Raw genomic sequence first — 12,212 nt, 5'->3', positions numbered from 1 at the left:
TCAGTGTTGCCTACACCGTGTTATCCTCTTTTTAAGATTTGCACCCTGTTGACTTAAATGGGGCAAGTTTTAAACAACCTAGATGTGTCATTACAAGTGCACAGCCATGTGAGTGATTTTATTCAGCGTGAACACAGTGAATCTGACTGCAGTAGATGTGAAAGATATGAATAAAAGTGATGTTAATTTAGCCAGCTCACATACCTGTATTTATTTCCTGTTTTCGGTCGAAGTCCACAGTAGTCGATTGTCGAGTTCACGCGCGCGATCATTGGGGAGACAATCGACTCGACAATCGACTACTGTGGACTTCGACCGAAAACAGGAAGTAAATACAGGTATGCAGTTTTTGTGGGCGTTTACACCATAGACATCATATGATGTATATGGTTTACACGTCTCCATGTGTTGCTTCAGAAAAGTAGACATTTAACAGTTTATTTTTTCATATTTCTTAAGTCTGTACGACCAGAAATGAAAAGTTTTTAATAAAAGTATTTTAAGTCTATTTTTCTGCTATGTGAAAAAAATACAGTAAAAATCCCTGTTGGAAACTCTTAGATCCTTCATTCCCCTCATAATCATATATGAAAACACTGGATTACATAGACTGATGAAATGCAAGCAAACTGTCATGATCATGATCTAAACATACTCTGAAAAGCTTGTGTGATCAGGCCGTACTCTTCCTTCTACATGCTCTTCAACAGAACAGGTCTTCTCTGTCGTACCGTATACCAGCGTCAGTTGAGGGTGTGTGTCTGACGTTCAGCCTTACGACAGTCGAGTGTCTCACAAAACAAACCAATGTACAAGAGTCTGATGAGAAAGTTATATGTGACAGAAACACATGAGCGCAAGGTATGATTTTTTTTGGTGTAATTTAGGGTATTTAAGCCAGACCTCCTCAGCCTTTAGGAGAGAAGGGGTCAGTGAGTCAAGCTGAAGTTGTGTTTGTGCTGTTGAAAGCAAATTTACTTTGTAAAGTAGAAAAAGTGTGCGCTGAGTAAAGCGTTTGTAACTATTTTCTTTTCATAATTTTTTTTGTGTAGGCCTACTTCTACTTTTTTAAGTAGTTTTTAAAATCTTTCATTTCACATTTACTTAAGTATGTTTTGTTTGAAGTTTTGTAATTCGCTACATTTGAAATAATATCCATTACTGAGTACGTACACACACACACGTGAAGCCCTGGCAAGTATGGGAATACTTTAGAAAAAATGGAATTTACAGTATAATGCAGATGTCACGGAAAACACGCAAACTGGTAGAATGCATTCATCCATACAGAACTTCATTCTGTATGGATGAATAAATCGAAAGTAAAGCTGTACAATAAATCAAATAGTGACATGATCTGTGAATATTAAAGCACAAAAGACTTCTATGTAAATACATCATCTAGTTGTTCTGCGTGTCTCTGTGTGAATGAGCTGTGCTGTTTCGTCTACTTACTACATACTCAAGTACGCAACGCGCTCATGCTGTTTTCAGCATAGATAATGTATGATTGTATAATGATTTTATAATGTATTTCTATGGTTTTCAGCATCTCACAAGCAATACGAGGACATGAATGCATGAACATTTCCAGAGCTGCTCTGAGAGAATTTTAATTGAGAAAAACCATTGTCAAATACACTCTGAAACAGGGCTTCACAACCCGTCAAAAAAAAAGTTTGGTTTAACTAGAAGAAATTATGACAGAAATATATACTATACTATTGTACTATATATACTATTGTAGGCCTATAGTAGAATAATGTACTTCTCATAATAATATTTACAACAATAATGATAATACAATTTATTTAAACATTATTTAAGGAATATATATTGTTTGTCCATGGTTTAATTGAGTAAATCTTCTTTGCAGCACTTTGCCAAAAAATAAAAGGATAAATCGTTGGTTAAACTTTTATTTGATTACCACCGTTTTTGATAATATATTTGTATTAAATCATAAAAAGAAAAAAATTCATGTAACTAAATTATTTTTAAACATTTTAATAAGTTATTAATGATAAAAATAAGTTATTAATCTAATTCATAATCAATTATTGAAATTAGTTGATTAGACATGCTTTATTGAACAAATGTTTCCAAGTTTTTCCAACCAAAAAAACTGTTCATTTATTTAACTGTGATTTTAATTGATGATAATAATAACAACCATAATTTAATACAGTTCATAGATTTAATAATTGTTTAATACCGCAAACCTGCACAGGAGAGTCCCCCACCCCACCCCTGCTGTCAAATAAGTAACTCAGTAACTTTTACTCTGAATACATTTTAAATGAGCTACTTTTACTTTTACTTAAAGGCACACTATGCAGGAATTCCGTTTTTGTCAAACAGCGACCCCTAGAGTCGGTGTGGAGTACTTGTATTTAACATTACTGTCGTAAATACCACTCACGCAGAGCGTCTCTGCCATATGACTGACATTTATGAATATTAGAGCCTGTGGTCACGTGACGGTCGTAAAGCGATATGTTCTCCAGGCATTCTCCAGGTCACATGACCTGGCCAAAGGCGCTGCGCCTTCTCCAAACTTACATAGGCGGTATTTCAAGAGGGCAGCCCCGCTCGGAGCATTGATAGTGTCAAGCGCTGTATATTAGCCTGAGGAATCATTTAAAATAACTCATATGCGTCAACTCTTTAGGTCACAAAGACATTGGATTTACCTCAGAAGAAGAAGAACGCGATTTGAAGACAAGAAAGATGTAAGGTAAGAAATGTATTATGAATATATTAGTTAGTGTTATTGTTGCATACACTTAACATTCCAGTTGACAGAAACATGTTGAAATATGAACTATAGCCTAGACAGGCAGGACATGTCATGTACGACACGAGGATGTTTTTATGTTTGATAATAAAACACAGCTTTATGTTAGGCTAGTATCAGTGTTTACTCTAATATGGTGAATATTATAATGTTAGGAACTATGTTAACTGTTAAATACTGTGTTTGTAACGAATGGAAACATTTGAAGTAAACGTATCCATATATTTTTCTCTAGTGTACTCAAGTGTTTCTTTTTAACGATTTATAGATCGCATGCTATAGGCTATTGTTATTATTATTTGTAAATAAAATCGCCCCTCATCATCATGGGGTACTTTCCATAAGATCATCTCTCAATGCAAATCAAACCAGCTATTAGGCTAACTGAAATAAAACCATGTCTATATTGTGAAGGGTAGTCATTCTAAGCACTGTGTGTGTGTGTGTGTGTGTGTGTGTGTGTGTGTGTGTGTGTGTGTGTATGTATATATAATTAAATCACAATTTTAACCAGAAAAATCTACAATGCATGCCCAAAGTTGTGCAGCCCTATAGTTTCTCTTGATATTAGCATGTTCACAGATGTTTGTTTTTTTTGTTTTTTTTACAGGGACGATATGCCACGGATGAGTCCTGCTGACTTCAACATTCACAGGAGACTCTGTACATTAACATGGTAAAATGAAAAATCAAACACCTTGGAAATGACAGGTATGTACTATGTTTCAGGAATGGCACAAAGTTGTGTGACTGTTCAAGCCTCTGTCTTTAGATCAGTGTGTTTACTAATGTGCTTTTTTGTCCTTTGTTGTGTATCTTTGGATTATGTTGTGTTGTAAATAAACCCAAACAATCTAAAAGCCATTCTTTTTTAAATCTCCTCATTCTTTGTGCAAGGCTCCTCGTAATGATAGAGCCTGATAGCACCTAATAGGGCCATTATGGGAGGGTCTTTGTCTTTCTCAGGTGTGAAATGCATACATATTAATGAGAGATCACGCCTCCTCGCATAAAGCGTTCTCACACTAAACACGTCATTAAACATGTAAAATAATTTATTGTTTTATCTGAATGAGTAGTCAGGATGATTTTCACATAGTTTTGGAGCAAATATTCTAGGCTCTGTGATACAAATTTCAAAAGTATTGTGAAGAAATAATCAATATTATTAATATAATAATCAATATAAAGCCTTATTTCAGAAACTTTCATTTTTAGTTTTTTCAATAACCATGCATAAACAATATTCTCTCAAAACTACAAACATGTACATACACTCACCGGCCACTTTATTAGGTACACCTGTCCAACTGCTCGTTAACACTTAATTTCTAAGCAGCCAATCACATGGCGGCAACTCAGTGCATTTAGGCATGTAGACATGGTCAAGACAATCTCCTGCAGTTCAAACCGAGCATCAGTATGGGGAAGAAAGGTGATTTGAGTGACTTTGAACGTGGCATGATTGTTGGTGCCAGAAGGGCTGGTCTGAGTATTTCAGAAACTGCTAATCTACTGGGATTTTCACGCACAACCATCTCTAGGGTTTACAGAGAATGGTCCGAAAAAGAAAAAACATCCAGTGAGCAGCAGTTCTGTGGGCGGAAATGCCTTGTTGATGCCAGAGGTCAGAGGAGAATGGCCAGACTGGTTCGAGCTGATAGAAGGGCAACAGTGACTCAAATAACCACCCGTTACAACCAAGGTGGGCAGAAGAGCATCTCTGAACGCACAGTACGTCGAACTTTGAGGCAGATGGGCTACAACAGCAGAAGACCCCACCGGGTACCACTCATCTCCACTACAAATAGGAAAAAGAGGCTACAATTTGCAAGAGCTCACCAAAATTGGACAGTTGAAGACTGGAAAAATGTTGCCTGGTCTGATGAGTCTCGATTTCTGTTGAGACATTCAGATGGTAGAGTCAGAATTTGGCGTAAACAGAATGAGAACATGGATCCATCATGCCTTGTTACCACTGAGCAGGCTGGTGGTGGTGGTGTAATGGTGTGGGGGATGTTTTCTTGGCACACTTTAGGCCCCTTAGTGCCAATTGGGCATCGTTTAAATGCCACGGCCTACCTGAGCATTGTTTCTGACCATGTCCATCCCTTTATAGCCACCATGTACCCATCCTCTATTGGCTACTTCCAGCAGGATAATGCACCATGGCACAAAGCTCGAATCATTTCAAATTGGTTTTTTTGAACATGACAATGAGTTCACTGTACTAAAATGGCCTCCACAGTCACCAGATCTCAATCCAATAGAGCATCTTTGGGATGTGGTGGAACGGGAGATTCGCATCATGGATGTGCAGCCGACAAATCTGCGGCAACTGTGTGATGCCATCATGTCAATATGGACCAAACTCCCTGAGGAATGCTTCCAGCACCTTGTTGAATCTATGCCACGAAGAATTGAGGCAGTTCTGAAGGCAAAAGGGGGTCCAACCCGTTACTAGCATGGGGTACCTAATAAAGTGGCCGGTGAGTGTACATGTTGCTCACATATTATGGTAGCCCTGTTTGTGCTAAATAGAGTGTAATTACACCTGTGCCATTAATATGTTTATAAGCAACTGAAAAAAGCACAAATGTCAGGGCATGTCAAAACATCTCAAGGACCCCAAAAACACCTTAGACCCCAGAGGGTTAAATTCTCGATCTGTGTCATGATTAAAAGATGTTTCACATAATCCTCTCCTCTGACATTACTCACATTGCCAGTAATAGAAGCCAAATAACATCCTTAAAATCCCTCACAAAGGAATAGATAAGCTTTGTTACCACAAACAAAGTGTGTGTCATTAGAACAGCGAGTGTTTCAATTTCTCATTGTTAGAAGAGTTTTGTCACATCTGGAAAATGCACACATCCGGCTAAGACTTACTCATTACATTCTTCTCTTGAAGGCATCAGGAAGAATTCACTTATTCCCTTCAGATTTCACATTAAGAGCAAACTGATAACTATAATCAGTACTGTTGTATGCAGTCAAATGCCATGAACTATAATGTTAATGAGAATCATTTCTGTAGTGACATACACTGCTCGTGAACAGCAGTTTGTTGTGCCAGGAATAATCAGCCACAGTAAAGACACATCTGTAAGCATTTGATATTGTAAATGGTTCAAAATTGCATTTAGCACAAGTTTCACCCTGTAGTTTCCAAAAGTCAATGTGAAAATCTATTTCTTTACCACCTCATATTCTCTGTTTTAAATTTTTCGCTTTTACACTTTTGCCATTTGTTGTCTCAACATTAAGGCAGTCTATGCTCTAGTACTGTTACTCTAACTCTAAACGAGTCGTCTGGCAGGTTTATCATTAACTAGAATTAGCTAGTTGTTTTCTTCGATGCTGCGTCATACTGTGATAGTTAAGCAGCGAGTAATGTTGTTGTACAGGAAACATAGTTTAGATTGTTGAATGGCAGGGCTGTCCATCACCAAAAATCATTAAAATGTCTACAAAACTATAAAACTGATCCAAGATCAGGTAATAACCATAAACACTGGTTTACTGGGATCGGCCCCCAACACAGAACCATTGAAATTTCAAAACATTTGGAAACAGTTGTGACCTAACAAAGCCTTTTTTTACCGAATTCACGTGACAAAAGCGGTCATCACATGCAAAATGGAGTATAAAAGTCAGTACCTCGCTGCCCTTTTTTTTTGCAGGAAAGTTCAAATTGCAAAAATCATATAAGGCCAAGGCACTCGGGAATTTAGAAAAAATAAAAGCCTTTGTTCATGGCTATAACATTTTTATTAGCATTCATATATCTATAAATGCCCAACCTTTGTGTATTGATGAATGAAGACCACCTCTCCAGTAAATTGTTTTTATCTGCTATGTCTTAACATAATAATACATGAGAGATCTCATGTTGTTCGCTTCTATGATTTGGGGAGAAAGTTTAATTCCAGGTCTAGACTTGTGCCAGGGCTGCCAACTCAAAAAGTTTTTACACTCGCATTAGGTGGTTTTTCAAGCAATTCGAAAAATAAATATTTAGCAAAACTGCGATGGAAACAGTTTTTGGGCATTTACAGTCACCTGGCGTAGATGATGCGGTGTGTTTGGACAGAATACGAGACCGAGTTCTTTATTAAATTATAAAAAGACAAAAGGAATTACAGGAATACTGGATTCTAAACCTCAAAGAAATGCCAGAATCAAGATCTCAAAGCAGAAAACGAGGGAGAAACACAGAGAAACACCAGCCGCTCCAAGTATAAGGGTCTTTCCTTGCCAGTAATGCTTGGATAACACACATACGTCTTCTTCCATTAATAATAATGGCAAGTGCAGTGGCTGGGATATACGTAAACCTACCAACATCATCGCCATGATTTTTGGAAGGATTATCACGAGAGGAAAAAATGTTTTTTTTTGTCGACATTTAGAAGAAATTACAAAAGTTTTGCGCAAATCTTTAATCGAAATGCGCCTAATGTTCTCACACTTACTCACGTTACACAATATTATCACACAGTGAAAAATCACAGAGCAATGACACTGATTTTGACAGACAAGGCAGAGCAGATTACTTTGATATGAAAAAGTCTCAGCTTTCAGTCAATTGTATTACAAAATTCAAACAATAAATACAGCTCCATAATTCTCACACCAAGCTTACCTCAAAAGTTGGCAGCCCTGTTAGTGCTAAGCAATAAAAAAACTGTATACACAATGTGTCAATGCTGTTTATTAAGTCTAGATCAATGTGAATGGATACATGACACTTTTAAATCTATATCTATTAGTATTTTATAAAGTATTATTTACTAACCATGAATAATGACGATGTTGTGTTGCTTGTTCCTCCACTGAACTTGAACTGTCTTGAGCAGAAGTTACTTTGAAACTCCTTTAAACGTGTATTTTCATGAAGGACTGTGGAGTTGTTTTCTTCATAACTTGAACCAGTTAAACCAGAACTAATAGAACCAGTTTTTCAAAAGGAGTTGTGACTTGTCTTTAAACGCCTGGACTTGTGGCATTGCCTTTTAAAGCTTTTTCCTGTTGTTCGAGGTTGTTGCTGTGATCTTCCAGAAAGCAGTCATGTTTTGCACATATAGCAGTTGAATCTGCATATCTATGATCCTCATTATTGATATCCACTGTTACAGCAGTGTCAGCTTGACAGCAGTGTTGCCAAGTCCGCTTATTATAGGCGACTTTGGCCTTGTTTTTCTGTAAAGTTGCTTACAAATATTGATAGTTGCGGGTCGCGTTTTTTTTGGGGCTTGTTTCTAAAGTGTAGTTGCTTATTTGGGCTTGTTCCCAGCTCGTTGTCAATCAGATATTTTCTATATGTTATTTAAACGTAGGAGTTTGTCTTGCCTGTTCCCTCTGTCCCTCCCATTTCCCCATACACACAGGAGACAGTAGAGTTTCTTTCCACCCACATCCTGCTTCTAATTGGCTGGCTCTGACCCAGATGGCAACGAGTACTAGCCAATCAGAGGCAGAGCAGGGCAATCGTTTTTTTTTTCTGGTTAGGAAAACGTCAGTGAGTGACGTTTAAATGAAAATACGTGCGAGTCGCGACTGATGGTGACTGGACTGTAGGAGAGTTTTTATATATTAATTATATTTTAGATATTATAGATATAGATATTATAGTATAATATCGTTTAACCCTTTAACTGTCACTCCCCTTTTTTCCGCATAGACATGAAAATCACTATCCAAACTTAAATGGTTGTAATTCAAGAATGCTTTATAGACCTATGGTTGGTCTTGTTTTAAAGAAGACATTTGCCAGATTATTGTTGAAGTGAAGTATTATGAAATTATGAAAGTGAAAAAAAGTTATACAAGTTTGAGATTATGAAAATGAACAATGTAAAAATATAATTATTTATATTTTATATAAAATATATATATATATATATATATTATAAAATATATTTTACTCTAAAACTGCAAGAACATGTAAGCCAAAAATCTGAAGAAGTTGTGTTACAAATTTTAGGTTGATATCTCAAAAAATGAGATTTTTCAGTGAGATTTTATTTGGGCGCAGTACCAACATTTTTCACTAGATGGACAGCCAAGCTTCATTACTGAAGAAAAATAAACTGTATTGAATTGAATTGAATTGAATCCATTTATTGTCACATCACTAACAACACATGTGCCGTAGCGAGTGAAATTCTTAAGAGCGTGCTCCAGACAGCGCAGAATACAATTAACATAAGACAATATACAATTACAATTAACATATATGAACAATATACAGATGGCAATGTACAATATGCAGTATAGCTTAATATAAATAGTCACAGAAAAACATACTTTACAATAAGTTAGAATTACAAATATACAGATATACACAGTGCAGTATGATGCGCATGATTTGTATCTCGGTGATATGGATTATTGTATTAATCAATTCAGTGCACTGTATGCTGTGTAGTGCTGCTGCAATAAGTGCAGTGTGTGCTGCTGTGAAGTCCAGTGTTGAAGGGAGGTGTTGAGTAAAGTAAAGTGCATGTATGACAATGTATGCAGGGGATAAGTGACGTGTGTAAGATGTATCAGTTCTGGCTGTTCATTAACCTGATATCCTGTGGAAAGAAATTAAATTGACAATCTGTACCCACAGTTTAAAACTATATGTCCTGACGGATTGTAAAACCGTACACACAGTTTATTTATTTTTCTCTTCCGGGAACCTAGGGGTGCTCCGCAGAAAAAGCTCTTTTACTGTCTATAAGAAAAAGTCGCTTGTTTTGGGCTTGTTTTCACAGGCCTGGTTGCTTATTTGTCTCGCGAGATCTGGCAACACTGCTTGACAGATGTCATTGTTCTCATTGGCATCTTCAGTCAGGGTGGCATTGCTGTAACCAGTGGCAGATTTCATGCTAAGGCTGCATTTGTCAACTGGGGAATCCTCTTTATTTTCCCCTGACACTTTGCACAACAAAAGGGAGGAGCCACTTAACTCTGTATTATTACTTCTAAAAATCTTGAGTCTTACCTTATTTTTCTAAACTTTTGGACAAACACTTCCTGTCAGTGTTTCAGTTTACTTCCTGTTTAATCAGTGTTTCAGACAGCTCCGTACGTTAACAATTGAGCGGTTCATAGAGTTTTATTTTGAACTTGAACTTAAGTATAAAGAAATACTGACAGTGCTTAGTTCAAGGAGTTCAGTAAAGTAATTCACAGATCTGAACTTCCCAGATCAATAAATTGTGAACTAAACGTTGTTAAAACTCAATTGACGCCTATTTCCAATCCATAGATGACGAGCTACAACCTCATTTTCCTCAGAACGAGTCTTATAATATAAATCCATCTCTATGAGACCGTCTGCAAAGTGCAAAACCCCAAAAGCGCTACTACAAAAATGGTCATTAACTTTAATGTTACACACTGTAGTGTCACCAAATTCAGTTTACACATCAATGGTCTCCTACTGGTCATACTACAACACTTAGTTTGATCAAATGTGTGTAACAAACTTATGTAGTAGAGAGGAGGCACAGGTAAATGAAGCTTACACTCTTTCACTGTATTGCATTTCAGTATCTAATCATTGTAAAAACAATGTGTTTTACCAAATGAAGGTGTTTAGGCATGTCTCTATACAAAAAATAATAATAATACTATATATATTATACATATTAATAAACCAAATGTATTTCATTGTTTATAGACCCACTATCATTTTATCCACTATACCCAAGTTCTTGTACACATTTTGTTGTTGTTATTATTAATCTGACCTTCAGACATGTAAGTGACACACAGATGTGAGCGGTGGGGCCGCGTGTAAAACTGCTCATCCAGGGGTGGGTTGGGGAGGCTGCTACAGGACAATCCAGGGGCATGTTTCGGGTATGTACTCCTCTTCCTCACGGTGAGAAGCAGACAGAGGACATACGGCTGGGGAGTTTCGCTGCAGCGCAGTCAGGTAAGTGTACAGGCACGTAATCCTCTCCTTCCACAGGTGACGGACAGAGAACTCACGGCTGGAGAGCTTCACTGCAAAGCGGACAGATGAATATACAGGCACGTAATCCTCTTCTTCTTCAGGGGACAGACAGAGAACTTATGGCTGGAGGGCTTCACTGCAAAGCAGACAAGTGAATATACAGGCACGTAATCCTCTTCTTCAGCAAGGGCAGACAGAGAACTTATGGCTGGAGGAATTTCACTGCAAAGCAGTCTGTTGAGCATTCACCTACGTGTCCCTCTTCACAATGGGCTGTCAGATAATACACTCAAATGTCTGTGGAGTACAACAGTGTTAGTATCATCCATCATGACTGTGAAAATAGCTGGCCTTGAGCCACAGTGCTCAATTGATTTTATTTGGAAGAATTTGTCTGCCTTTTATAAGGATTTACCAATTGTTATAATTTCTATTTGTGCTGGTCAATTATGAACAACGGGTAAATTGAACTGCTTTTGAGAGAATAGTGAGGGGCCGATCGAGTGGCGCCTCTCCTAACAGATGTAATCTCACTCAAAACCTTTGATAAAACTGGAGTGCTGCTTTTATTTCTGACGTACTCAAAGTACGTACTAATTCTGACATGAGGGACAATTGTTTTGCGATGCTCGCTTTGTAGACAGTCTCCAGCTGGTGTAGACAGGCTTGTTGGACACTAAAGACACAATAATTGTCACAGTTGTGGTGCAGATAAAGAAGGGCTGAGGCAAAAAGCTCCAATTCAAAGATTTACTCAAAATAAAACAAACAAGTGCAGGCAGGCAGGCAGGACGTGGCTGACGTGAAACTCTGGCTGGACGTGGCTGACGTGAAACTCTGGCTGGACGTGGCTGACGTGAAACTCTGGCTGGACGGGACCAGCAGTGAAGGCTCGGCTGGACGGAACCAGCGGTGAAGGCTGGGCTGGACGGGACCAGCGGTGAAGGCTGGGCTGGACGGGACCAGCGGTGAAGGCTGGGCTGGACGGGACCAGCGGTGAAGGCTCGGCTGGGCTGGACGGGACCAGCAGTGAAGGCTCGGCTGGGCTGGACGGGACCAGCGGTGAAGGCTCGGCTGGGCTGGACGGGACCAGCGGTGAAGGTTCGGCTGTGCTGGACGGGACCAGCGGTGAAGGCTCGGCTGGGCTGGACGGGACCAGCGGTGAAGGCTGGGCTGTGCTGGACGGGACCAGCGGTGAAGGTTCGGCTGTGCTGGACGGGACCAGCGGTGAAGGCTCGGCTGGGCTGGACGGGACCAGCGGTGAAGGTTCGGCTGTGCTGGACGGGACCAGCGGTGAAGGCTCGGCTGGGCTGGACGGGACCAGCGGTGAAGGCTCGGCTGGGCTGGACGGGACCAGCGGTGAAGGTTCGGCTGTGCTGGACGGGACCAGCGGTGAAGGCTCGGCTGGGCTGGACGGGACCAGCGGTGAAGGCTCGGCTGTGCTGGACGGGACCAGCG

General features: G+C 39.1%; 1 protein-coding gene across 1 annotated transcript in view; it reads right to left on the bottom strand.

Moving 5' to 3' along the window:
• LOC130070234 (NACHT, LRR and PYD domains-containing protein 12-like) overlaps window positions 1-7,742 on the bottom strand; it is a 48,135-nt gene extending 40,393 nt beyond the window's left edge. Inside the window, exon 1 of the mRNA XM_056234556.1 lies at window positions 7,599-7,742. The gene's annotated coding sequence lies outside the window, so the exon portion shown is untranslated. The remainder of the gene's footprint in view (window positions 1-7,598) is intronic.
• Between the last annotated feature and the right edge of the window lie 4,470 nt (window positions 7,743-12,212).

The sequence above is a fragment of the Rhinichthys klamathensis genome, unplaced genomic scaffold (genome assembly GCF_029890125.1).
Source record: "Rhinichthys klamathensis goyatoka isolate OS25496 unplaced genomic scaffold, OSU_Roscu_1.1 h1tg000018l_1, whole genome shotgun sequence".
NCBI lineage: Eukaryota > Metazoa > Chordata > Actinopteri > Cypriniformes > Leuciscidae > Rhinichthys > Rhinichthys klamathensis.
Note: the sequence above shows the minus strand (reverse complement) of the source record. Positions and strands in the feature narration are given on the sequence as shown.